Source organism: Anser cygnoides, chromosome 8, assembly GCF_040182565.1.
Source record: "Anser cygnoides isolate HZ-2024a breed goose chromosome 8, Taihu_goose_T2T_genome, whole genome shotgun sequence".
In the NCBI taxonomy this organism is placed as follows: Eukaryota; Metazoa; Chordata; class Aves; order Anseriformes; family Anatidae; genus Anser; species Anser cygnoides.
The window spans coordinates 24246410-24272884 of NC_089880.1; the positions used below are offsets into that span (position 1 = coordinate 24246410).

Here is a 26475-nt window from a genome sequence, read left to right on the forward strand (position 1 = left end):
GTGATGAATTGCAAATTACCAGTGTGTTTTGTAGCGGGGCAGCTTCTCGCCCTTCCCTCCACCCCAAGGAGGAGACATCTCTCCTGGAGATCAAAACACGCTGGAGATAGGGCCCCGGGGAAGAAGCCTCTCCACCCAGGGAGCCCTGTAAATAGCTTTGCGTCTCCCTGGGGGATAGGGGGATGCATGTGGATCTGCTCTCCATTTCCCAAAAAAAAAAAAAAAAAGCGGGGAGGGTTGGAGGCAGCGAGACAGAGTTCAGGAGGGAGCTGTGTGCGTGGGTGGAAGCGCTGACAAGCAGGAAAAACCTCTCGTCTAATGGAAAATGCAACCTGATGAACGCACGCGGCGGAGGAGAGAGCTGGGGCTCAGTGCCTGGCAGTCAGGCTGAGGGGAGCTGATGAGAGCAGGAGGGCTCTGATCCAACAGCACCTGCACGCTTAAAACCAGGCTGGTGATGGGGTGAGCAGAACCGGGTGTTTTAGGTGGGGGAGAAGGCCCAGCCTCCCCCAGCAGTGATTTTCCCCCACCACGGTCACAGCGCCTTTCCTTCTGGATGTGCTGGTGCAGGGGTCCCTGCCCCGCTGCAGGTCCAGCCTGAGCCCAGCGCCAGCATCACCTGCGTGACCTCCCTGGCCTTGAGTGAGGGTAAAAGGGAGGAAACGAAAGGAAGCATCCCTGCAAATCCGCGCGCTGGGCTGGTCTCAGTGATCAAAGCTGACATGGGAGCAGTGCTGGGCGAGGAGCCGCTTCCAGTAAGTGGGTTTCATCTTAATTGCATCTCTCTAAAGCCAGGGTGGCTGCTGCATGAGGAAACCTTTGAGCCAGAGCCTGATGGGCTGGAGGGACTCTGGGATGCTGTGGGAGGCAGAGGAGGAGCACAGCCGTGCCCCACACTTCAGAGGAGGAGGCCTGATGGCTCTTGGGTCTGCCACATCCACAGGGGCATGGGCAGGAGCTGGAGCCACCCCTGGCTCCAGTGCCGAGGGTCTCTGCTCCCTCCAGCCAAGGGCTTGGGGCTCTCCATCCCCAGGCATCCTGGAGGTCTGCCATGCACCAGGGGTCTCCTGCTCGCTGGCAGGGTGTGGGGGTGTAAGGGTAAGGGGAGGGATGGCCCCTGCAGAGCACAGTCCCCTCTGGCTCAGCTTCTGGGGGATACAATTGTCGTAAATACCTTCGCCTGGTGTCCCTCCTTGAACCCTGGTTGTTAGACATGGGGATGGGACTCTTGGGGAAGCTCTGACTCCACCACAGGCTCAGCACTCTTCCCATGAAATGACTCTTGTAGACCTCTCTGTGTCCCCATGCTGAGATCTGCAGCACCTCCTGCATGGCTCTCAGCCCTCAGCATCCTCTGGGAGCCTCTTGGGGTCCAAAACTCCATAGCTGAGACCCCGAGGCACGGTGCTGTGATGGTCGACCCTCACTCTGAGGCAGGGCTCCCATCCCCTGGGAGGAGATTTGCCTGCCAGACCCCAGCAGTGCCCTGCAGAGCCCTCCCCATCAGCGGGTACAGCAGCGGAGCTGAGGGGGCTTCTCCATCCCCCGGTGGGTGTAGGATCAGCCTGAGCCGAGTAACGCTAATGAGCAGCTGATTAGTGTAATCACAGCTTCACCCGTGCGTCAGGGGAAGGGGGCATTTCCTAATCAGCTGCCGGAGGGTCCCCAAGGTCAAGGAATAACGCAGGGGGCAGAGCTGGCATCCTGCACCCCCCCGCCGTGGGCACCCTGGTCCCGTTAGTCAGAGCTGCCGGGGGCAGGAGATGGCTGTGCCCTGCCGGAGGAGGACGGGGACAGTTGCATAAGCCACGCACCCTCCTCCCGCATCGGCATTCGTGCTGCACAGCCCCTATTATTGGGCTTGCAAATGACACTAATTTCCCTTCCCGAGCCCTCCCTATAATTTAGCAGCGATGTCCTGTACTCAGATATTATTAGCTGTGTCTTACGTGAACAGTTGCCCTCTTTCTGTTGGTTGGGGGGAGATAATGAGTTTAATAGGGACAGCAGACCCGGACCAGGGGCCTCTGCCTTTATTTTTTAATTGACCAGGCTGGCCAGGGTGGGAATGGCATCGCACAGGCTCTCACCCCTCCTTAGCTGTCACCATCAGCTCGGAGGGGATCCCCAGACCTCTGCACTGCAGGAGCAGGGTGTCTTAGGAAGCCACCTGCGAAGGCAGCAGATGTAGGGCTCTCTGACCTCTAGGAGCTGTGACATTTCCAGGCCCGTTGCTCCTTCAGGCTCAAAGCCACCCAGCTCTTTTTCTGCGCCCCATTCCTCTGAGGTTTTATTGTGCTCAGCTGAACACAAGGTGACCTCGAACCCGAGGAACACACGTAGACCCGCGCATTGTTTGTCAAGAACAGCAAGAAAAACAAATGGTTAGGAAATAAGCTCCAAATACGCTGCCCTGCCCCAGCCCGTCGTACCGTGACCAGCTCAGCTCGTGCTGCTCTGCCTTCCTGCCCCTTCCTACACGTGCCAGTACACCAACCCGTGCACCACTTCCAGCGCAGGACAACATGCAGGGGATGGAAACCCTTGGCAGGGAGTTGGATAGCGCTGCTGGAAGCACAGCCTTGTCTCCCTGGGCATCGGAGAGAGAATGTTTTCCTCCACCTACGTAGTCCTCGGGAGGCTCTTACTGGGGACAGACAAAGAATTGATGCTCCCACTTCGTTAGTTTTCTGTGCCTACTTTTCCTCAGCAGTGCCGTGAGTTTGTGAAAGGGATTTGCATCTGGCTGAGCAAACACATCAGAGACGCAGTCTGTACAGGAGGACTGAGACGATCATCTTCTGCCGACCCCTCTCTTCCTATTGCCAGCCTTCCCCTGAGCAGGTGCTCAGCTCCGCAGCAGGGACCACAGATGCTGGCTTTTTTCTCAGCTCGGTTTCTGCAAGAATGTAAAATTCCCGCTGGTAATTAAAGATAAAACCCAGGGCTTTGCTGCCGGCCATCTCCACTGGCAACCCAGGAACATAATCTGAAGCTTAGCAAAGGTTTCACTGGTTTCAAAGCGGGAAGGGCCATGGGGCTGGGCTTGGTAACAAAGGGAGGGAGGAACCTCTGTTGGACCGAGTTGGATCAGCTCGTGCTGCCGTCTCTTCTGGCTTTGATTCTGTTCCCTTGTGAAGACACCCAGCCAGCCCTGCTCCTTCTCCCCATCTCTGGAGGTAGCTCCACCAGCTGCCTTCAAAGCGCCGGAGTTTGGCAGAGATCTCTCTGAAATATCTCACGCTCACCTGAGACTGCAAAAAAAAAAAATAAAAGGGAGAGGAGGAAGAAAGCAAGGAGAAAAACTCTGTGGGCTTTTGGAAAGGCCTGATGGATGTGTCCCCAGCCAGCTCTGTGATGGATCGGCCGCAGCACCTGGGGCATCCCCTGCCGGGGAGCTCCCAGCATGGCCCAGTAAAGGGGCAGAATTCTCTGCAACGCCCACTGGTATATGCTGGTGGTGCAGCAGGGACCATGGGGAGAGTGGCTGCAGCAGATCTCCTTGCAGACATCCCCACGGCAGCTCAGGGCAGGCGAGGTCCCATCCTGCTTGGGTGCTGGCCTCCTGCTCTGAGCAGGTGACAGGCCTGTGAGGCTGGAGAGGTCGTCCCAGCTGGAGGTTTCGTTTCTCCCGCCTACCCTGTGCTGTGCCCAGCCATCTGAGCCCAGCTAAAACGTCCCTTCCAGAAAAACAAACAAACAAAAACCCCACAGAAGTATCTGCCTGTGATCTGAAGCCATCAAAACCTGGAGACCTCGCTGCTCTGCTGGGCAGCTTGTTCCAGTGGCTGAGCTGTAGCGGGGAAAATAAACATCTGCTCATGTTATTTGCATTCCTCTGACTCCAAACGCAGCCCTCTCCCTGCTGGCCTGCAGAGCCTGGGGCAGGTGTCTGTAAGGGACATGCGGGTCCCCTCCTTTTGCTCTTGGAGGGCAATGGTTTGGTTACAGGAGCTGAGCTAGGACGAAGACAAGCGACAGCAGGCGGCTGCGATGCCAGGAGAGGCGGCTGGGAGTTTCCCTGCATGCTATCAGAGCCGTCGATCTCTACAGCGTCTGTCTGGAAGGATGTGGTGGTGGTGACGGCTTCTCTTTGCTGGCCAAGATCCTCCTGTGGGCTGGATTAGCACCAGTTCCACTGGCTCCGGGTGCGTTAAAACCCTCCAAAATAAACAAGTGAGCTAGTGGAGGAGGTGGGCTCAGAGGCGCTCTGTAATTGCACAGTTTTTTGTTGGAGATGATGGGCTGCTCTTTGTCGCTGCTGGAATAAAGCATCGGGGCGTTTTGTCACAGCAGGTTGGGGTTGGCAGGGAGGCAGCTGGAGCATGAGGGGTGAGGGTGTCCCCTCTGCTCAGCCCGGTGGACTCCCTTCTCCTGTTCTCCTACCACAAAATAAACAAACAAACAAAAACCCCAAAAAATGATAAATTGATATTTTTGATAGCTATAAACTGGTTTTAATGCAGCTCCAGCCATTTACACCACAGGAGAGTCTGGCCTTCTGTGCCAAAAAAGACCAAACTTGCAAAGATGATTTTTTTTCTCTTTCCTTTGGTTGAAGAACACCTCCTCCCAAGGCAGCCAGCTCCTTTCTGCTGCCCAAAGCCGTGTTTGGGTCTTGCAGGCTGCCTTCTGATCTGCTGCTCCTAATCTCTAAGCAAATATTTGGAGAGTGAAAACTAAGGAGAGGCCAACAGCATCAAACTGTAGGGGTGGGGTAGGTGAAAAGGGGCCGCGTGTGGTTGTGCTGCTTCCCAAGCCCTGCTATCCCGTCGCCCCGCCAGGATTTCCTGCAGCTCGGAGCAGATTGCAGCCAGGAATGCTGCTAACGAGACAGCTGCGAGAGGTGTGGAAGGATGGGAGCTGCTGCACGGTCCCCAGAGGGGGTCTGGGCTTCTGGAGATTGCACGGGCTGTGGGGAGGCAGTCCTGGGGTGGAAGGAGGGGATTTGAGCTTGGAACCGGATCTCAGCCCTGCTCCTGTTAGCAAGAAGTTACCAGGAAAGGATGAAAGAGCAGAGCAGGGATTGTCTCTGGGCCACTAGAGAAACCCATGAACCTGAATCTTGAAGACGGTGTATGTTTTCATCCCCAGCCCCAAAGTCCTCATTTCCAAAGGCATGGCAGAACTGGGAGAGGCAGCAAGGATGGTCACTGTTGTGCGACATATCTGTGCAAGGAACATGTGGGACGGGGCTGCTTTATCTGGGAGCCTTTGCTCCTTGTGGTGGCTGCATCCTGGCTGCCCTGCGACCACGGTTCTCGATAGCTGTGCAGAGTCTGTGGTGTTATAACTGGAGGCGAGTAGAAGATTTTCCCTGCAGGAGGTGGAAATGGCCAGTAGTCAGACCAAACTGGCAGGTGAGACATTATCACGGATCCCGTTTGAGGGAACAAAACTCTCAGGTTGGGGCAGCCGTTGTGGCACGTGGTGCTCTGTGAGCAGGAACACGCTCTAATGCACACCTGCGATTTTTTCCTTTTTCTGGCAAGGGAATAAATCTCTATCTGTCATCCTCCTTAATGTCAACTCAAATGTGTCTTGATTGAGCATATCAAGGAGAAAATGGAAAGTGCGTAGCCCAGGGCTGATAGGAAATCTGTGTTTGCTCTGGCTCCCCAGCCTTGCCAGGTGCTCAGCTCCTCCACAGCGGTGGGAGACGGCGTCTGTACCTGCCTTGATGCCAGGCACGTGGAAACAGCCCCCATCATCTCAACAGAGATGGTGGCTGCTCCCCCAGTCTGCAACCAGGGCGTTTCAGGTGGTGGAGGACAATTACCTGACACGTTGAGCAATTTTGGAGTGATTTCACGCTCCCTGGGCACACCAAAGCTGTGCCTGGAGAGCCCATCCTTTTAGAGCACGGATGCTAAACATCAAACAGGACTTGAAGTTCCCGGCATTTAATTTCCCATTTAGCCAAGGCAATTAAAAGCATCACCATGTAACACGGCTGATTTTCTCCTGCATTTTTATTTCCTCTTGTCCTTAACGAGAGCGTCTCAGAAGCTCTCACTTCCGTCCCGCAACGTGTCCTACTGCAGCACGAACAAGCCCGTCTGCTTGCCCCGTCAAGGACATCCGAATGTCTCCTCCATCACCGCACAGCCCTGAGATCTTGGGCTCTGGGGGGATGCTCTCACCACCTGGAGGAGTGCAGTGCAGGCACATCGCCAAAAGAGAGGGCTGGTCTGATGGTGATGTAGCCAATAGTTCATGAAAGTGAACTTTGTGGGTTGGATGAAGTCCTGGGCAACCTGACCTGGGTTGGCCCTGCTTTGAGGGGTGTTGCATCAGAGACTTGCAGAGTTTCCTTCCAACCTAAGTCAATTTCTGACCCTGTGAACAAGTCATGGCTGGGTATGGCACCAGCAAGACTGAGGGACAGAGCCCTGGCATCAACGGCCAGGGTTGTGCACAACTACAGGACACCCATTCACAGTGGAGCTGTGATTGAATTTTCTTGGCGGAGGCTGTGGGGTGCTCGTGGTGTCCCTAGCCTGTACCAGAGATGCGATGAGTGCTGGGTGGCCTCCTCTGATCTGCTGCCTGGGCGTTAGGAAACGCCGCCTGGAGGGGGAGCGGGTTGCACAGGGTTACAGGGACGGACACCTGGAGAAGGTGCCAGACACAGCTGGAGTCTCTCCAGACATCAACTCCTCTCTAAAAAAACAGGGAATAGCAAAGATGACAGTGCAAGAGGTGAGAAGTATCCAGATGGGATGCTGAGGAAGGCCGGAGTAGGTCCTCCTGAAAGCAGAATAGAAATAATCCATCTCCCCACCAGCGTGTGAAGCTTGCTCCCCAGGGCTGGCAGTCCCTCTGTCCAGATATTTCTCGGTCCCTGTCCATTTCTTGGGGCACATCCTGGTATCTACTGTCCGTGCTGATGTGCTGGCCTTTGTGGGACTTTGTGATACTTTTCCTTCCGTTCAATTATCGCTGTGAGCAGCGAAACGCCGCGGCAAATGCAGCTCTGTCATTCCGTTTGTTCCCTGGCAGCCGACGGGTCTTTAACCAAGTAATTAAGGGTTGGTTTTGCTTGTACCTGAGATCCAACCAGCGAGGCAGAGATAAGGTAACAGCAACACAGCAGGTACTCTGCTATTATTTCTGGCTATGAATTAATCGTAGACACGATGTCTCTGCGAATAAGTGCATTGATCATTCGCTACGACAATAAGAATTTCAGCCAGTTATGCTCTTTTCCTCTGTATAAAAGCTTTGGAGACTGCAGACTTAATGAGTATAAGCCCAGGCTCTTCCCAGAACACTAATAGCATCCTTTAAAAAAAAAAAAATCAACAGCCCTTTATGTTGTGCTCACCGAAAAGCCTCAAAAAGCCTCTCGCTGTTAACTGCCCACGTCTGGGGTCTGCTGAGGGACACCAGCTCCCCAGTCGGCAGGGGAATCCCGGCTGCTCCCTAAAATTCTGGAAAGGACTAAAAGCAGCTGGAAGCCAACCAGGTTGGCCCCTGAAAGTCAGAGGAATAATAATAACAACAACAAAAATAATAGTAATAATAACAATAGTAAAAAGTTAAATGTATTATTATCTTTTGAAGCTGGACACGTGTGTTTTTGAACCCTTGAAATGCACTCTTTGGGGTGAGAAAAGGGAGGAAATTCAACATGAGCTATTCCTTTACCCAGAGCCTGTGTTTTGGGGCCGTCAATGCCGTATGTTGTTTATTTAATCATCCTGTCTCTGCCCGCAGACTGCAATATTTCTCAAAGCTCAGCAGGGAGCAAGTCCTCTCCTCACCCACCAAAAGCATCACCTCACCGTGCTGGGGATAAAACCCTCCTGGAGTGCCGAACGCCAGAGCTTCCACTGCAGGTGCTTTGCCCACCGTCTGCCACCCCCAGCATGTCGCCGAGACGAAGTCCCTGCAGGTTTCCAGGTTTCAACAAGGACGGTAAGCACAGAGAGGCCCCAACTGATGTGTCCGTCCCTTCTCTGCTCCAAGGATGACCTACTCAAAGCTGCACACAGATTTAGAAAATTTATTTTAATTTCTATTCACGCTCTCTAGCCCTTTCTGAAATTATTAATTTCTGCTTTTTTAAGGTTCTGGGCTTTATTATCCACTCAGTAAGACAGGACTAACAGTCTTTGGCCTGTGTATTCAGACTGTGAACTCTTCCATCTCGAGACTGTTCCTAGTTGGTCTGGCTGGGAATTGGTGGTCTAATTTTCAGATGGGACCTACGCACACGCAGTTTTACAACGAGCAGTAAGGAAAGTCCCCACACGTCCCTCCTGACTCGGATAGGCAGGACTGTTCACGCCACCCAGACAAATGCAGGAAGCAGCTGCCACAGCCAACATACCTTTCAAGAGCTGACAAATCTTTCCTAGCATGAAGGGGATTGGAAATCTAAACATTGACTTTTGTTGCACGCCCAAACTATTTAGCTCTCAGCATGGGTCAAGCAATATGTTTCCTTTAGATACTATGATGTTTTATTTTCTTTTTGACTCGTTAAACTTTATTTGAACTTGCATTATATAAATTAAATAAATTCAATTAAAATTCAAATACATTCAATTAAATAAATTCAATTAAAATTCAAATAAGTTCAATTAAAAAGATTAAACATTTAAATTAAGAAAAAGTATTGATGTACGAGGCTGGGTTATTTTATTCTTAGAAACATATTAAAAAAAGAATGTGGGCTGAATCAAAATTGTTTTCTTCATGTGTTTTTGCTGTTGCTGTTGTTGTTTGAGTCAAGGTATCTGCCTTCAGCGGGCTTTGGCAAACATTTGGCAGGGTGAGCCACGTTCAGCCTACTTTTCCCACCTGTGGACCCTCATTTTGACAGCCCACGCAGCACAGGAAAATGAAGATGGGTTCGTTTGTGGTACAATTTACCCAACTGCTAGCAAACACCCATTGCTGATATGAAACTGTTTCCAAGGCTTAACGATGACTTTAACTCAGTGCTGAATAAACTGCCTTATTTGCCAGACAGTGCAACCCAGGGTATTCCTTCACATTCAAGTGATAAATATTTAAATACTGGTTTCACCAGCAAATAACCCCTAAGGCAAAAGGAACCTGCTTGGTTTATGCATTAGAAGTTTTCCTTTATTGAACAGAGCTTTACAGAGAGAAAGGAGAAAACGTGGCAACAATAATAAGGAGGTAGGTGTCTGGACATTGCTGGAGGATCCAGGCTTACAACCCCTTTTTTATTTTATTTTATTTTATTTTATTTTATTTTATTTTATTTTATTTTATTTTATTTTATTTTATTTTATTTTATTTTATTTTATTTTATTTTATTTTATTTTATTTTATTTTATTTTATTTTATTTTATTTTATCATCATACAGGAAGAATTCAGATGAGAAACATAGAAAATAGTTCTGGGAAGTTCTTTTGCTTGGGTTTAGTGTCATTTCTTTCAGAGATACCCGGAGATCTTGAGGTTAGAAGTAGGAGAAAAAAAGAAATAAATAATTTTCACAGCCAACCCAAGATAAGACCTATTTTCTAGCATGCTGTTTGTGTATACTCTCCTTGCCCTTTTGCAATCCAGCTCTGGAGGATGACTCTAGGATGTGTCTCTGGTCTGTGGCAGTGACCAGCTGGCTGTTCATTTGAGCTGGCTCTAACACACCTCCTGATGGAGCAAATGTGCCACTTTGTCACTGGAGGGGACTGACACCTTCAGGATGCTCTGCCCAGGAGGGTGGGTGAGAAGCCTGAACAATCTTGACTCCTACAAAAAATGGCAATTAGTAAGAATATTGTGTTCCTGACACAAAAAAATAGGAGCCTCGGTGAAAAGATCCGATGATTTGAAACAAGAGGAAAGATGTAGTTTTTCACACATTGTGTTATTAAATTATGAACGCTATTGCTCCAGGCAAAAGTGTAAATAGATCCAAAAGCAGCCTGAGAATTTCATGGGAGACACATTGTTCAGGGCCTGCTGGTAGCTGTGTGTCAACCTCCAATTCAGGAGTCCAGCAGCCACAAATTGCTGGAAGTGAGGAAGAAATTTGAGCAAAGGATCACTCCAGACTTGTTTTTTTTTTTAAATTTTTTTTCCTACACCCCTGCTAGAGTCCCACAAGTGCCAGACCCAGGTGCATGATGAGATGACTTCTTGTACATCTCTTTTTATGCTTTATTGGCCATCCTTTAATTCCTACCATGGTGGAGCTTCTCCTTCCACTCAGCTGGACTTTCTCACCAGGATGTGGCTGGTTCGCTGGCAGGAGGAATGTCAAACTCTCAGACCACCAAGCCCTGTATACGGCTTTGGCTTAGAAGCCATGAACATCAAGCATTTTTCTGCCCTCACAATAAAAGGAACTTGAATATTCAGGGACTGCTATTAAGAAAGAAAGAATATCTATGGGATATCTCCAGAATATCTATGATATCTACCACAGGCTCCTGAACACCTCCTTGGCACCAGCCCAGCCTCTCCCTGCCTTAGGCCTTAGGCCTGTCACGCAGCCCCGAGCTGAAGGCACCCAGAGATGCTCAGTGCTGTTCTCCTTGAGCTTGCTCTTCTCCTTTATCTCCCCCTCTGCTCAAGATACGTGCTGTGTCTTATTTGCATTTGTCTGGCTTCATCTCTCAGTCATTGGCTCTTGTTCCGGCTTTCTCTGGTAGATTAAAAAGCTCTTTAGAAACTGGTGTTTTCCTCCACTGACGGCTGTTATGCACTGTAATCAAATCACCTCTTGACCTCCTTTCTGATAAGCTAAATAGACTCTTTCCCTCGCTCTTAGATTATTTGCGAATTCTTTCCTGCAGTGCTCAGCCTGGGATGTGGGAGAGATGGAGTGGGGAAATGGGTGTTTAAAGAAGCAGGGAATGTTGTCTTATGGCCAAGGCTTTGGCTGAGTCTTTGGCCTTGCAGATATGCCCTGTAGAGGTGTTTCCTCTCCCTCAGAGCCCTTCCTTTGCTGCAGCTCTCCCAGGATGACCAAACACCTTCTCTGCAACGTTACAAGACCTGTTGGGATGTGGAAGGTCCTCCTTTCCACAGCCAGATGTTCTAGCTCTGTTGTTTCGGAGACTCCCGCACTGCTCCCACAGCATCTGCACTTTCTCAGCGACGAAGAAGCCGTCCCTCAGCCCGCCACACTTGGAACGGCTCCACCAACTTCTCCCACAGCTCAGAGGCATTCAAAAGGTATTTAATTAAACCCACATCAGAGAGCTGTTAGCAAGCTTTCTCCAATTAGCAAGGTGGAGAGCGCCGCGTGTCATGGGGGGAAATGAGCGAACATGAAATGGTTTTGTTGCCTGTGCCTTCCTCAGCGTCAGATTAATTGGCACTTTTCTTTCAATTTACGGTGGAGCTCTGGGCACACAGAGGTCACAGCACCACACTGCAATCCCATCCCATTTTCTGATTTCCTCAATCTCTTTCTTTCTTTTTTTTTTTAAAAAAAAAATATGATTAAAAATAGGGGGGAAAAAAAAAAAGGAAAATTAGTGACAGTCAGATTGCTCCTAGATTTAGGTATCTTCTAGAATCTCCACTCTTCCTTAGCTGCTCTGTGTGTGCGTGAGTGTGTTGTCTTTTAATGTTTTGTAACACATTCCCAGAACATGGCTAGCTGGTGATCAACCTCAAAAGGACTTGCAGCTGCTCAGGCCTTCTTTGTATGGTGCAAGCAGAACTAGTCACTGACTGAGATCCACCTTGAGTGAGAACCTGCCTCTGGTACACACCTGAGTCCTTCACATGCACTGCCACAGCCTGGTGCTGTGCCCAGCTGGGGCTTGGACGACCCCTTGGTCACTGTGGGACCTTTCTGTTGGTCAGTTCCGCAAGGATCCCAGCCAGGGGTCTTCTGGGACATGGCTTCTTTCATGTCCACAGGTCTCCAGATATTTAATGCCCCACTGAATATTCACCTACATATATATGGGGAACAATACTTCGGAAGCTCCAAAGTTTTCAGACTTGGCTACTTCGGTGACTGAGGCCAGAAACCTTGTGCCTTTTCATCAGGCTCTGTTCTTACACCATGTTTTATCATGGGGAGTTGGCACCCTGCTGTTTCAGATCTCTGGGAACCCCTGCTGCCTTTGCATTGTGGAGCCCTTCCACACCTACGTGGCTCTCCAGGCCAGGATGGCAAGGAGCAAATTTGGGTATGCACCAAGTTCCAGGGCAGCATTAGGTGACAGCACTTGATGTGAGAGGCCATCACAGTGCCCAGCCTCGGATCCCAGCACACGGTGCCAGGACGACGGTGTCCTGTGCAGACTCAGCACAAGGTGAGGGTCTGCGGCTCGGGGCTGGAGGCAGCCACGTGTCAGAGCTGGCTGGGTAACTGAGTCCTGCTCCTGGGGTCATGCTGGGTGGGAAATGACACAGGACCACCAAAGAGCATGCTTCGACTCCTTCAGAAGGAGAGGGAACCAGGTTCTCACTCCAGAGGATTTGAAAACAAATTTAACAGATCGTGCTTTTGGCTCCCAGAACTGAAGTCAAATCTGGGCTATGTTTTTATCTTTGGAAACCCTTCCAGGGGTGTCCTAGGGGCGTTAACAATCAGCTCCATTTTTCCTCCCAACTTTAAATGCAATTACGATTCCAACAACAAAGCAAACCCTCTTCTAACAAAGCAGGTGACTGGGTTTTGTTTATTATTTGCAAATCGCCAAATAGCACATACACAACAGTGCCCTGCCTCTGCGCGAGAGCCCGCGACGGGGACACGCTGCTATGACAACAACATGAGGCTGAATCATCCAGACAGACAAGACACACATAATTGTGTGATCACCTGTTCCCACTTGTTCAAAGGAAATTTTATTAGCGCTGCTGAAAGTACATTAGAGAACAAATCATAAAGCATCCACACATCAATCAGGGCCCAGCTAATCAATGCAAGCGCTGCCTGAGCCCGCTGCCTTTCTGTTCGGCCATTCAGCATTTCACAGGCTTCAGGACAGCAGTTACAGAAACTTGTGCCTGCATGTGGAAGGTCCAGAAAAACTCTATTTCTGCCAAAACAAAACATTTATGGCTTTGGGGTCTTGTTGAGAACACCAGACTTTTGACTGTAGGATGTTTGTGGTCAGTGGAGGGATGGTCTGGAACAAGGATGAGAGTTGGAGAATGGACGTGACTGATGGAAAACATGACTTTTAAAATATAATTAATAAAAAAATAAATCAAGAAGGGCAGGTGAGAGAGGACAGCTGGTCTATTGTGTTACAAACAAAGAGGAATATGAGGAATATTCAGGGCCTCACTTCACTCGGCCCAGTATAAATCCATGCAAGTTCGTGCTGGGCAGGCGCATCAGGCACAGCATCCATTTCCAGCTGGTGAGGGAGCAGTTGCTGCTTGGTTTCCTCGCTCCCTCATTTCTCCTAACATGAGGGAACCAAAGGCATGACCCTCTAATCACAACACTGCTTCATGTCCATTTTCAGCCATATAACGCCTTTCTTTTTGAAACTGTTGGTGGTTTTGGTTCCCAAAGTCTTTCATACCTTATTCTTGTTTACCCATATGATTCCAGAAAGTATAAAGTCCTGCTCAAGTAGGAAGACATCCTTTGCAATTATTAATCACACTCTTCTGTAAAAGCTGATCAAAATATTGATTATCAAAGGATAATTATTTTTTTTTTCTCAAGCTTTTTGTCAGGTTTTCAACACCTGCTGACAAAATAAGCAATCTCAATATTTACAGCATTCGAAGATTTTCTACCAGAACCATCAATCGCATTTTTACGTGACTTGTGGAGTTTTCTACCCGTGCTCCTGTCTGACACTGCCCAATAAGGATCCGATTACAAGTCCATCCAGCAGCTGACACGCAGCACCGCTGGCAGCAGCACTAAGATCTGAGATGTTTTCCTCTGTACATATTGCATATGCACGAATGCCTCACTGAGAACATTTCCGTCTGCTCCGTGGGTATTCCACGAGAGCCATGCTGAGACCTCTCAATCAACCGCTGTTAAAGCCAGCCCCAGAGCAATCTGAAAACAAGAAGTTCAGATGCACAGACATGAAATGGCGATGAAGGAACCTGCGCTACAAGACTGCTATTTCCTTCAGTGACAGAGCACATCATGAAAAGCAACACCTCTCCCTGCTTCCCTCTGTATGTGGCACCAAGGTCTCACCAGGTGCCAATATGGACTGTTTGAAAGTCAGCTTCAAAAGGCAGTGAGGCAGGAAAAAAAAAATAAGGACAGTGAAGCACAACAATGGTTTTGCAGACAAAATCAAGAAATCTCCACCACTGTATATGAGCAGGGAGTGAGGTGCATTGAAAACTGGGTGAGTGGCCATGCCCAGAGAGTGGTGGTCAGTGGTATGAGTCCAGCTGGAGGTCAGCGATTAGCGGTGTATCCCAGGGGTCAATATTAGCCCAATCATGTTCAACACCTTTATAAATTATGTGGATGATGTACCCTCGGCAAGTTTGCTGATGATATAGAACTGGAAGGAGTGGCTGATACACCAGCAGGTCATGCTGCCATCCAGAGTGACCAGGACAGGCTGGAGAAATGTGCTGCCAGGAACCTAATGAAGTTCACAAGGAGGAGGAGAAGGTCCCGCACTTGGGAGGAACAACCCCAAGCAGCAGGACATGCAGGGGGCCACCCAGCTGGAAAGCAGTCTGGCAGAAAAATATCTGTGAGTCCTGCTGGACACCAAGTTGAGCATGTCCAGTGAAGGGCCATGAAAATCCTACCAGGTCCATACCAGCTGGCAGTATCTCAAGCTGCCACCGAACCAGATCTGGAAGCTCTATTTGGTGATTGACAGTGTGCTGTTAACAGGAGTCTTCAGCATCAGATGGTGTTATAAGATTTCTGCTTAAGGATGGGGGAAATCTTGATTGCTCTGTTAGTATTTAATCCAAAATAGATCTGGAAGAAAAACAAACAAACCAACAAACAGACAAACACAAATAAATCCTTCTGATTTTCGATCCTGTTGACAACTGGAGGATGCACTTTTCTCCTGTTGGGGATTTGGAGGGTCGAGTTCCACCTCAGGCTTCATCTCGAGACAGAAGTTCATAATCTCGCTCCACGGCTGCACAAAAGCAGTCCTGTGAGCATGCCTGTCACCTCTTTGCATGTTATCATTACAGGTTCATATGTCAGAGAGATAAATTTTAAAGCTTGAACCTCAGAGGCTCAAGAATGACACCAAGAAGCAGTCCTATGACCTTGCACTGTTTAGAAACCTGTGGGTGCCTTTTAATGGGGTCCCCTTGCCACTTTTTAAACCCCTTGTGCTTTTAGCCTTTAAACTTGATTTTATTCCACAATTTGGCAGCTGGAATTTGTGATTTGGAAGGGCCTGACTGAGCTATAGAGAGCAGATCTGCCTCAGACCTCCTCCTTGAACTTTTCCCATGGCAAACAAAGCTGGTGAGGGTGATGGTGATGGACATGGCATGAAGTGTGTGGGTGGCTGTTGTTCTGCTGTCCTGTGTTATCAGTCATCTCCTCTCCCCCAGCAGCCTGACTGCAGAAAAATGGGATCCTTTCTACCTGTCTCGGTGAATAAAGGGAGGGGAACACATGCACAGCAGAGAACAAAAATAAACTAACCTGGCAGAAGGCAGACACACTGTCACACCTCCAAGGGAAAATTGATACAGGCTCTTGCTTCTGTTTCAAAATCAATTTCAAGCTCGTTCCATGAAAGAAATGGCATAAAGGGCATTAGGTCTTGCAACAGAGCCTGCCATTCCCAGGATGATGGATGGAAGATGAGTACAATTACCTGGACGCCGAGAGCTGGTACACAGCCTTTTCTGTTCAGCTGGCTCTGGCTGTCCTTCCCCATCAGCAGGAAGATCAAAACAAACTCTGCAGAGGCTCAGACGGTGCCGGACTTGTCTCAGCTCCAGCTGTCTTGGAGAACAGAACAAGGAGCAGCAATCGCAGCTGCTCAGAAAGGACCGTCTGTAACGCTGTGCTGAGGACGACCTGCCGCACTGCCATGCAGGGGAACATCTCACGTGTAGGCAGCACGGTGCCACGTCTGCTCTCCTGCTCGGTGGTGCCCTGTGCCCCGAGCTGTAGTACCTGGTGTGTGGTCCTGTGCCGGGAGCCATGGGCAGCACTCGCTGCAGACACAGCCCCAAACATGAGCCGTCACCTCCCAAATGCAGCTAAAGCTGCTGTAGCCCATCTTAGCCTTCATCCCGATGGTGCTGGTGATAATAGTATCAGCCACAAGCTCTTCACTGGGTTATCTACCAGAGGGCCCTTGTGAGCAAAAACACAGGGCTGTGCTTACAGTGACTGCAACAGGGGATGTTCAAGTTGTCCCTGAGTCAGCCAAGTGTTGATTTCTTCATCCCGATGCCCTGGAGCTGTGCTGCTTGTCCTTGCTTACACCAGCACCCCAAAGGGACCTGCAGCACGGGCAGTCTGTCAGCAGAAATGCCACAGGCCCCTATGGATCCCATCCTATTGCTCCCAAACTCAAAGAAAAGGAGAAAATGCAAGACCAGTTCCTACACCCTCCCTCTTGCAGGTGCCACCTTCTTTCCCTTGGAGGCTCTCTTGGATCTGGCACAGACATCGTGTGCTTGCAGGGGGAGAGATGCTGATGCCCTGGCACCGCCCACATACCCAATGCATTTATTTTCTGTGAAATATGAAGGCGTGAGGTGACACAGCAGGCACGGGGTGAGGATTGCCCCCTTCCTCTCTGGTTGCCTTCTGCTGGCTCTGCTCTGCTCTTCTTCAGAGGCCACAAGCAATAGGAAACACCAGAAAGTGGCAATTCAGAAGCTGTGCCCAGCTGCTCTCTGTGGTTCCCCTCCGGCCCACGAAAGGGCAGGGATCTACAGCCAGCTGCGGGAGCGATGGGCACCATCGCGTCTCATGTTATGTGGTGAAACTAATGAAATCTCGTCTTTTCTTTCTCTCGCAAATTGAAATGCTTTGGGAAAACTGTATCCCCTGTCTTGTGGCTGCAGGCAGTGCTCCTGAATAGGCTTTTGTCAGGCCTCGGAGACATGAGTCAGAGCATCTTTAATCTCTGGGCGGGAGCGTTCCCCGTGGCTTTCATGCTTTGGAATAAATCTTCAGAGACGTTCCCAAATTAAGCACGATTCCTTTCTAATCTCCTTGCGCTTCTTCCTCTCCCCATTTTATCAGCCCGGCTCAAACACATTCAGCATGGCCTACTTCGGAGCAAACTGATTAATGCAATCACTTTGGGTTTTAGGAGGGATCAGCGCTAACGGCAGGGGACAGAGCTCCTACTGCTGCCGGCAGCCCCAGCTTGGGAGGCTCGTGGAGATCTGCCGAGCAGAGCTGACAGCAGAGAGTGGCACCACACACTCACGTGGGCATCTTCTGAGCACCTTGGGAGCCTGCTCAGCACCTCCACAATCCTCCTGGCATGGGAAAGGGGTTTTGGGTTTGCACCACCAGCACATGGGGCTGTAGGAGCAGCGCTGACCAGTTGTGAGACAGGGGTAGGGAGGGATGTGGAAAGGGGATGGTGAAATGCTGTGGGAGAAATACTAGCTCTGCACCCATATGTGTGTATTGATGTTGCCTGCTGGAGACAAAACCGCTCCTCTTCACTTCTGTGGATCAATTTTCCTGATAAAAGATGCCATCCCTCACTGCCAGCCTTGCCTGCATTCAGCTTAAGCACGCCAGCCTCTGGTTGTCTGATGGAGGGGCTCCTCCTGCGCGGTGTCCTTGGATAGCCCCCGGAGCTTTCAGTCTGAGAGGACAAAAATTGTGCAATGATTAGCTGCGTTTTACAGCTGGGAAGCTAGAGAGGGAAGAATTGTGTGACCAGCCCAGGGAACCTGCTGTAGTTTTGAAGCAATAGGATCCTGAATGCAGCTCTGGCGTTACCTCTAACTGGGGCTGGAAGATACAGAGTTGTCCTCTGACTTGTCACCAGCTTTCCTAGGCAAAGCTATGGTTTTTGAAGGTGAAATGAAATAATAATTAATATACGGAACTGAAAAGCCAGCATATTTTGTATGGATAACATGAAAACAGGACGTTTGCTGTTGAATGCTGAACGCTTGTGGAGCTCATGGAGCACAGTGGACACTGATGGTGGAGGGGACAGAGAAGCACAATTAAACCCAAAAAGCCTTGATGGACGTGGGCCTCCTAAAGCCTCTAGTTCCTGCCTCACCTGCAGTGTTTGCCTTTGCCTGCTCGAGCAGGGTGGCGAGGAGCCCCAGCTCCTGCCTTTACAATCCCATGGGTCTACAGTCTTGTGTTTTTTTTCTTGACTGACAAGAGCAGAGGATACTCTTAGGTTAGTGAGTATATAATGGCTGACTTGATGTCATTTATTTTGAAGCTTCGGAATAGCAGCGCTTTCTAATTACTTCTTCCCAACTTCCTGAAGAGCACCTTTTGCTTTCAGATTATCTTGCTGTCTCTTTGAACTCGTGCCTTTGTACTCAAGCACCCTGGGTTTTGTGAGATCAATGCAGATTTAGTTAAGGTAAAATGCAAGTAGTGATCAAGTGTTTTTTTTTCTTTCTTTTTTTTTTTTTTTTCTCTCTTTTCTGCACACAAACTTGCCAGGTTTGCTGATGTGACTGTGTGGCACAGTCAGCTGGCTTTAGGGTCCTTGTGCCTTCAAAGCAGACTGTCCAAGAAGAACGAGGATGCCTTTGAAGAGGAAAAGCCTTCTTCTCAATGTTCAGAGGAGCATTGGTAGTGTCCAGTACGTACAACAATTTTGGCATTAATATAGGCATGAATTATCACCTGGAATTTGCAGCATCCTTATTGTCTGGAGCAATGGGACAGGGGTTGTCCTTGGGCTTTGTGCAGCGCCACGCATGCCCTAGAAGCTGATACATTGTCATCCTCTCTTTTCAGGTTTGTTTGTTGCCCATCTATTTCAGGCAGTGCATAAACCTGCTGGTGGTCTTCTCAGGGACAGTGGCTTCCTTACAGAAAGGTAGAAACTAGGTTGGAAATTAGAAATTAGGTCAGGAGAGAGGTGTAGGGGTCACCTGCACCCAAAGCATAGCCATAAAAAAAGGGTGTATTACCTGTTCTTAAAAACTGCAAAGCTGGAATGCCCTTCCTGCCCAGACAGGATTATTTTTCCTCTTGGCAAGGTCTTCCTTAATTTCTAACCTGTATCTCCTTGGACTGCAACTGAAGCCTACCACTTCTTCCCCTACCTGTTATGATCAAAGAGAAGTCCTTCTTCACAAGAACATTTTGAGATTTGCAGATTGCTCTCATATTTCCCTTTTTCTAAGACTAAACAATCACAGACTTTTTGAGTCCCCTTCTATGCTTCCTGTTTTCAAGGGCCCTGATAATGCTGGTCACTTCTTTCCTCCTGACAGGGGTATGCACTGACGCTGGGTATCCAAAAGCAGACACAGTATTGCAACTGTGTAGAGAAGAAGGATGACACCTTGATGTATTTGAGAGCTTATGCCTCATGATACACCCCAGGATGTAGCAGAGCTCTTCAGCGGGTGCACATGGGGTGGCTGAAGCAGCTCATTAATGAAGATGCCCTGAGCACAACCTCCTTCCATGCTACAGATCAGCTCTTTACACCTGCTTGTTTGAGCACTGCTCAGATCAAGCTGCAAAACCCTTCCATGAAGCAGAACGACTTGCCTGGGACTCAGCCGGCTGAGCCAGAGCAGCCCATTTCCCGCGGAGTTATCCCAGAGGCCCAGCTCTGGTCAGAGGATGAGATGTTTCATGTGACTGTCACCGAGAGGCACTTTGCACTAGCAGAGTTTCTCCCTCCTCTCCCCGGGTGCTTGTTTACTCCAGTCCCCCTGTGAAAAACCTGGTGCGAGCAGCCAAAGGATTTAAAAGTTATTAGGAAGAAAAAAAAGAGAAAAACAGCATCATTCTGCTTCCTTCAGAAACAGAGCTTAAAAAAGATGAAAGGTATTTGCCTCAACTCTCTGCAGGCTCCACCTCGGCAGACAGCTAGAGAGGCTTTGGGAAAGCAATTGGGAGCCTGGAGCTCGTAGCACTGGTGAGAGCTGCTGCTGAGCCATCTCGCTGCCATCCGCTCTCCTCCCGGGCAGTTTCAGTCTTCTAGCAGGTTTTAGAGCTGAAGGTCCCCTGGTAGCTTGATCTGCTCCCCGTGTAAGATAGACCAAACGGCACATGGCAGATGATTGCCCACAAATGTGAAAGATTTCCTGCTTGGCCGGCCAGGCTGTGGCTTTGCAGCTCTGCCTCTTTGTTTTAGTGCTGCGGGGACTGACAAGTGACCGCTGTGCCCTCAGAAATGCAACTGCTAGCAGACTGAAAGGGGGGAAAACAAAGCAGGATGAGAAACCAGGTATGACAGTCTTGGAGAACGGCTTGGAGGCCGGCTTGTGGTGGGGCTGAGTGTCCACAGCATGGCTGGTTGGAAGGGGCTGGTTTGGAGAGCACCTGCTCTCCACTTCTCACATCCTACTGAAGGCCGTGGACCAGAGCCTTCAAAAAGCTCTCGAGGCTCTTTCCGTTGTGACTGTAGATGCCACCAAGCGTGCAGACCCTGCTTCGGTTCTGCCGTGGCTATCTCAGGGCAGTGAGGGGCATTTATCAGGGCTCTGACACTGGAGGCTGAAAAGTTGGGTGCAATTCCTCTGTGACTGAGATCAGGGGTTGTGGGAAGTGCTGGAGCATCCAACCTTGGAGTCTTCAGAGCCCAGAGCAAACAACTTTTGATGCTGGCCCTGCTTTGAGCATGAGTATGGACCAGAGACCTCCAAAGGTCTCCCCTCACCCAAATGAGACTGTGATTGCAGGCACCATTTTGGTTGAGGCTCATCTTTCTGCTCCCAAGGTCTCCAGGAAGAAGGAAAAGTCACCTTCCTAATTCTGCATTATCCTGGCAGCCAAAAGCATAAAGCAAAGAGTCAAAAATAAAATACCCAATTCCTTTTTTTCAGGGTTGGGGAGATTGTCATGCTTGTCAGATATTTCATTTTTTATGACATTTTCACTGTTTTTTTTTTTTCTTGAAAATGTTATTGCTTTTTAGCTTGACTGAAAAGCAGCTTTGAGAGAGGAGAAATTCTCAATAGCCATCTTGATATAGCTTTTTTTTTTTTTTTTTTTTAATGATTAAAAGCACTCATTACAAATGCTCAAAATCCCTCATGGTCTGCCTGTTTTGAACCCTGCAAAATGAGAACAACAGATATATATATATTTTTTTTCACAGAATAGTTTTTTCCTCTTTATTTTTTAAGTCCTTCCATTCAGGCTTTAAGCTTTTCAGGGCAAAATTGCTTCTTTAACAATGTCATTTTCCAGCTTCCACTTCACCAAGGTTTTCAATTTGGATGGGAGCTCTAAGTCAGATAATCATTCAAGACCACAATGTCTCTGGTTCAAAGCAATGCTGATCATTTTAGGTCACAACTCCAAACTAAGACTTTCAGTTTATTAAAGGACTAAGTTTGTGATTTTTTTTTTCCAATAGCTGAGTTGTTTGTATTTTTTTTCCCAGTAGCTGAGTTTGTTTGTGCCCTCAGTGTTTTGTAAACTATTATAGAAAATAATGGCTTCTTTTTTGTTCAAGGGGATGCTGTAAGTTCCCTGCTTTTTGTGAATAGCAGCTATCAGAAATGATTATCTTAGCACCTAAGAGATCTGTCACGTCTGCCCCTTTCCTTAACATTTACAAACATGCATCATGTTGATGAATTTAGATGGTCATTTAAAGGCAAATTGCTTGTCCTACTTTTTGGTTCTTATTGATTGTCGTGTAATTAACTGATTCATTTTGTTAATATAATCCAGAGTGTCTGCAACCAACTTAATCAGCAGAGCCTGATCAGAAGGCTAGGGTTTAATTAGCCTGTGCTAATTGCCCCAATGAAATGATGTTTCCTCTGTCCTGCGCCATTACTTATAGAAGCCAGGTTTTATTTTTCTATTTTTTAATTCTGTTGAGATTTAATAAGGGGGCAGAGAGGATAATGTTTTGCCTCCTGCCAGAGGAAGGGCTCCTCCAAGCCAAGGCACAGCAGCTGGGGAAAGCAGTGACATGTGGCTGGGGGTGGCACTTCCCTTCTCAGCTCTGGAGCACCTGGCTGAGCAATATGATGCTCTGTCTGTCCTGTAAAACCCGGTAGATTAACTACTTAGAAAGTAAGCATATATATATTATACATTTATGTGTATTCTGTCTTTCAGCTTTCACACTTGTGATGATGTGTTGGAGGTAGAAGCTGTCATGTGAAGATGGTTGCAACCCTACTCGTTTCAGTCCTGGTCCTGTGCTGGGACTCACTTAGAGTGCATTTGTACCTGCGGGCAGCATCCTGAACACAGCCCCAAAGAACTCTGGTGGTGGTGATTGGGGGGGGGGGTCACAGGGGACCCAATGCGACCAGGGACTGGTTCGTAAAGCTGAGATTTGTCCTTGGATTTGTTCTGCAGCTCTCTGAGTGCTCTGTAAGTGTCTGAGCTTGGCAAGGAAAATTGCAACTGATTGTAAATTTCTTGCAAAAAGGGACCTTCAGCAGGGCTAAGCCAATTTGCAAAATCAAGCTGAATTTGGGAAGTCATTTCAGCTTCCCTCTTCCTTTTGAGAACTGAGGGATGTGTTTTTGGAAGTGCCAACACAGCTTGCGTATGATGTTTCCTAAACCCAGCCTTTTTAATGTTTGCAGGTTGTGCTGTTGGCTTGCCTGTGCTTATAAAGGTGAGGGAGATAAGACTGGCTAATTAGCTTGTAAACAAAATACAACACTTTGCTTTGCATCAAATGAAATGTTTTGAGCTGATTCAAAACCTGAGTCAGATTCATGGGTGCTTAAAAATATTTTTTTGGGGAAAAAAGCAACCTTGAAACAAAAGTGATGTGGGGCAAAGTCCCTGGTGGGGACAGTCTTCCTTGTGAATGAAGGGTTGGCTCCTGAAAGCAGTCCTGTGGAGTGAAGCAATGTCCTGGGGGCTCTGAGGGGGCCTTTTGCTTTGTGAGTGATGCTAAGCCAGGTCGGAGGGTGCACCTCTGCTTCCACTCTTCAGCCAACACCTGAGCCTGCAAGGGAATCAGCTGCTTTGTGTCAAATTAGGGTCAGAGCTGTGAGCAGTGCTGGATGCAGCAACAAAGTGCAAGGAGAAAGCCCAGGGCTTTGCCCCAGGCCCTCCCCCCTGGAGGAGGTTGCTGCCTTTCCTGGAGGCCACCTGGCTCCCTCTCCACCTCATGGCTCCCCTGCCACGGCACGTGGCTCAGCACGATGGAGGGGTGGTCGGCTTGCTTTCCACCACAGGGGCCAGGAGGGATTTGGAGAGGGAAGCCCCAGACCCATGGCAGTGGGGAGTGCAGCGTTTCTGGGGCTCAGAGCTCACTAGAGAAGTGCCCGTGGAGATTTCTCAGCCCCAGATCTCCCTGCTCCTTCTGCCTTTGCCGCTTTAAGGAAATAGGATTTTGTGGGTCTTTTTTTTTTTTTTTTTGTAAATAAACGAGATTAGCAGAGATTTATTTTTTTCTCCTCTAGCAGTAATAAGGATTAGGTACCACTTGGGCCAAAAGGACAGCAGTCATAAATGAATCGAAAGACACCATGAAATCTCGTATGTGGTGGCAAAGGGCTTCGAGGTCGAAGCAGGCAGCAGCTGCACAGCTGTGCCCCCAGGCTGGGGGGCACCAGGGACCTGCTTTGGCTGTTCCCACCTGTACAATGGGTGCTGCACTGCGGGTGTAGCCCCAGCCCAGTGCTCATCGCTGGGGCAGCTCAGCAGGCAGACAGCCGAGGTGTGAACCATGCCAGCCACCCAGCTTGAACCAATCTGGGCTCGTGATTCAGTTTTCTTTTGGGTGATATTCATGCAAACATGCCAAAAGTGGCTGCAGCGCTGGGTCCTTGCTGCTGAACCACCGCCTCCATCCGGCGCTCAGCGTGCAGCCCGGCTCCATGGTGAGCGGCATCCGACCTCAGGAAAGGAACAGGATTTTTCTCTCCCTGAAGTGAATATTTTTAAAGCACTTAATGTTTCCTCTCTCTCAGTAAGTGGCTTTGGTGGAAGGGCATTTGAGCTGTCTCCGACAGTGATGAAATGGGATTACAACACCGGCTGACAGCAACTTGGTATGACCGTACTCAGTTTCCCTCTTGTGGTTTGTTCAGGAATTAACTGGGGATATTTAATTACTTTCTAATTACTTTCTTGGCTGAGTATGTCCAAGCTATACTGGTGGGCTAGGGTGCTGATCCTGCAGCCCTGGTCCCTTCAGAGCTTCACCGAAGAAGATCCACATGGCACTGTTTAATTTTGCTAAAGCTACAGCTCTGCTCTCCTTAGCATGATTACAGGTTTTTGCCTCTGTTTTTTTTTTGTTGTTTTTTGTTGCAGTATGGCTGAAGCTGTTAGATGAGGTCTGAGGCTTGCTTCCATCAGCAGACATTTTGTCACGTTACCTCTCCTTCATGCTGTTCTTGGTCTGCCCCTGGGTTCACAAGCTCTCCTGAGGGGAGCGGAGGCTGTCAGCTCTCTTGGGGAGGACCTGTCCTCGTTACCTGGTGCCTGCAAAGAGCTGAGAAAAAATATGAGACCCTGATTCCTGCAAGGCATTTCTCAACTCCAGAGCAAAATGAAGGAGCCTCAGGAAACAAAAAAAAAAAAAAAAAAAAAAATGTGTGTGCAGAATTAAAGAAGGAAGATCCCAAAAGCTGGGGGAATCATTGGAGAGTCACTGCATCCACCTGGGACTGGGTGGGATAGGGACCAGGAGGGAGAAGAGGGACACCAGGCTAATCCTGCAGAGTCCCTGAGGAAGGTGTTTGGCATCCTCCCCTGTCACTGGAGGGACTCAGCATTCTGCAGAGGCAGCAAGGGAAATCACAGGGTTATTCCCCCTGGTGATTATCCTGTGATCTCTCAGGGCTGTATAAATGGGACCTGATTACAACCAGAGAAGGAGTAAATTGTGTAATTAGGCAGGGAGAAGAAAGGATGACTTAAGCTCTGCCTGAAGGTGATAGTTTGGAGAGAAGAGTGGAGAAGAGAGCGCAGAGTGGTGTCTGAGCTGGGCTCCACAGCACCAGGAAGCACTACTGCTGACCTCGTCACTGACAGCTTGTGTCGCCTTGGCAAGTCCTTCAGTCTTCCCTCAGGATGGGAAGACAAAACAAAACCCCCTTCTTTCTGCTGTATCTCTTAGGATCTTTAGGTTTGGGAACACTTCCCAGCATGTTTGTACCCATCTTAAGGGGTTGTCCCACACACCTGCCCACCTTGCTCCAGGCTTGTGGTGTGGCTCCCTTATAAGCGAGCCTACCACTGTGCTCAGATGGTAGCATCTCCACAGATTTCCCTCTGGATCTTTCCATGAATGATTAGCAGAGAAAAGCTGTCGTAGGACTCAGCTGTTCGGTGTTGGATGTAAGACGGCTGAGACCTTTCTTGCTGCTGTAGCAGTTCTCTACACAGAGCAGGCAAGAGCATTTTGCCTCCCCTTCCTCTTATTATTGATCCAGCCTGCCTAGGCCAGAAAATGTGTCTGTTCCCATAGCAGGCAAAAAGCACAAGGCAGAATTGCTCTCTAAGCCATGGTGAGGAAGGCGATTAATGTGAATATTATTCATGCCAGGAAAAATAGCCAATTAGCTTCCTATAGAACCACTCTCTGCCCAGCGAAACAATAATTGCAACATCTAACATTTGTCACTGAGCTCTGAAAGCACTTCTGGAATAAAATACTGACAAATGGTTTTGATTTTTTTTCCGGCCTTTTCTTTTAAGTCAAGGTACAAGATCTACAGCTGGTGTAAATGGCTGCAGGCAGTCCTTGCCCTCTTCCACCTCAGATGTCCTGAAGCTGCAAGAATTTAGCTTTGTTTTGTATCTGCTTTGCTTTATGATCTATGCTTTGAGGGTGCATAAATGTATTAATGTAGATATTTACTATTTTTCTATTCAGTTTATTAGGTAATGTGAAGTGGGGATACTGCCAAAGGGGCTTCTTGTGTTTCTTGATATTTAAGGTCAGCTGTGCAACTGTGACTGAAGCTTTTGCATTTATTTCTCGACTTTACCAGTGAAACAATCAATAAATGGGAAATCATCCTTCTCTCCTCTTTTCCTTTTCATCCTAGGAGGAGGAAGGAAAGACAAACTTCTTCTAAGAGCTATGCTGGTGGTGCGTTGCCTATTGAAATGTTTATTTGCTAGACTGCCCTGAAGGCCACGTTTCGCTCCCTGCCTGGCCACAGGTGGGATTTCCTGCACAGGGAGGTGGCGGCCCTGTCCACTGCTGACAGCAACCCGATCAACTGGATTACAGAGCAAACTTGGCTTTTTGCTGTTACGCTTTAAAACAACAACAAAAATCGGCTCATTTCACGGAGCCTGGGGTCTCCTGTGTGGCCAAGGGGGGAATTACGTAGGTAAGGCACGAAACGGTGCAGAATCGGCAGTTTATTTATCACTAGGGTTATAAAGGGAGGGCAGCTGCCCCTTCCCAGGCCTCCTTGGCGAGTCTGTCTGTCAGTCAGTCTGTCAGTCAGTCTGTCAG

General features: G+C 48.9%; 1 long non-coding RNA gene across 1 annotated transcript; it reads left to right on the plus strand.

The window, feature by feature from the left end:
• On the plus strand, positions 1-26227 carry LOC136791322 (uncharacterized). Its single transcript, XR_010833066.1, has 4 exons — positions 1-755; positions 7720-7920; positions 10941-11164; positions 26057-26227. It is a non-coding gene; the product is annotated as an uncharacterized lncRNA (long non-coding RNA).
• The last annotated feature ends 248 nt before the right edge of the window (positions 26228-26475 follow it).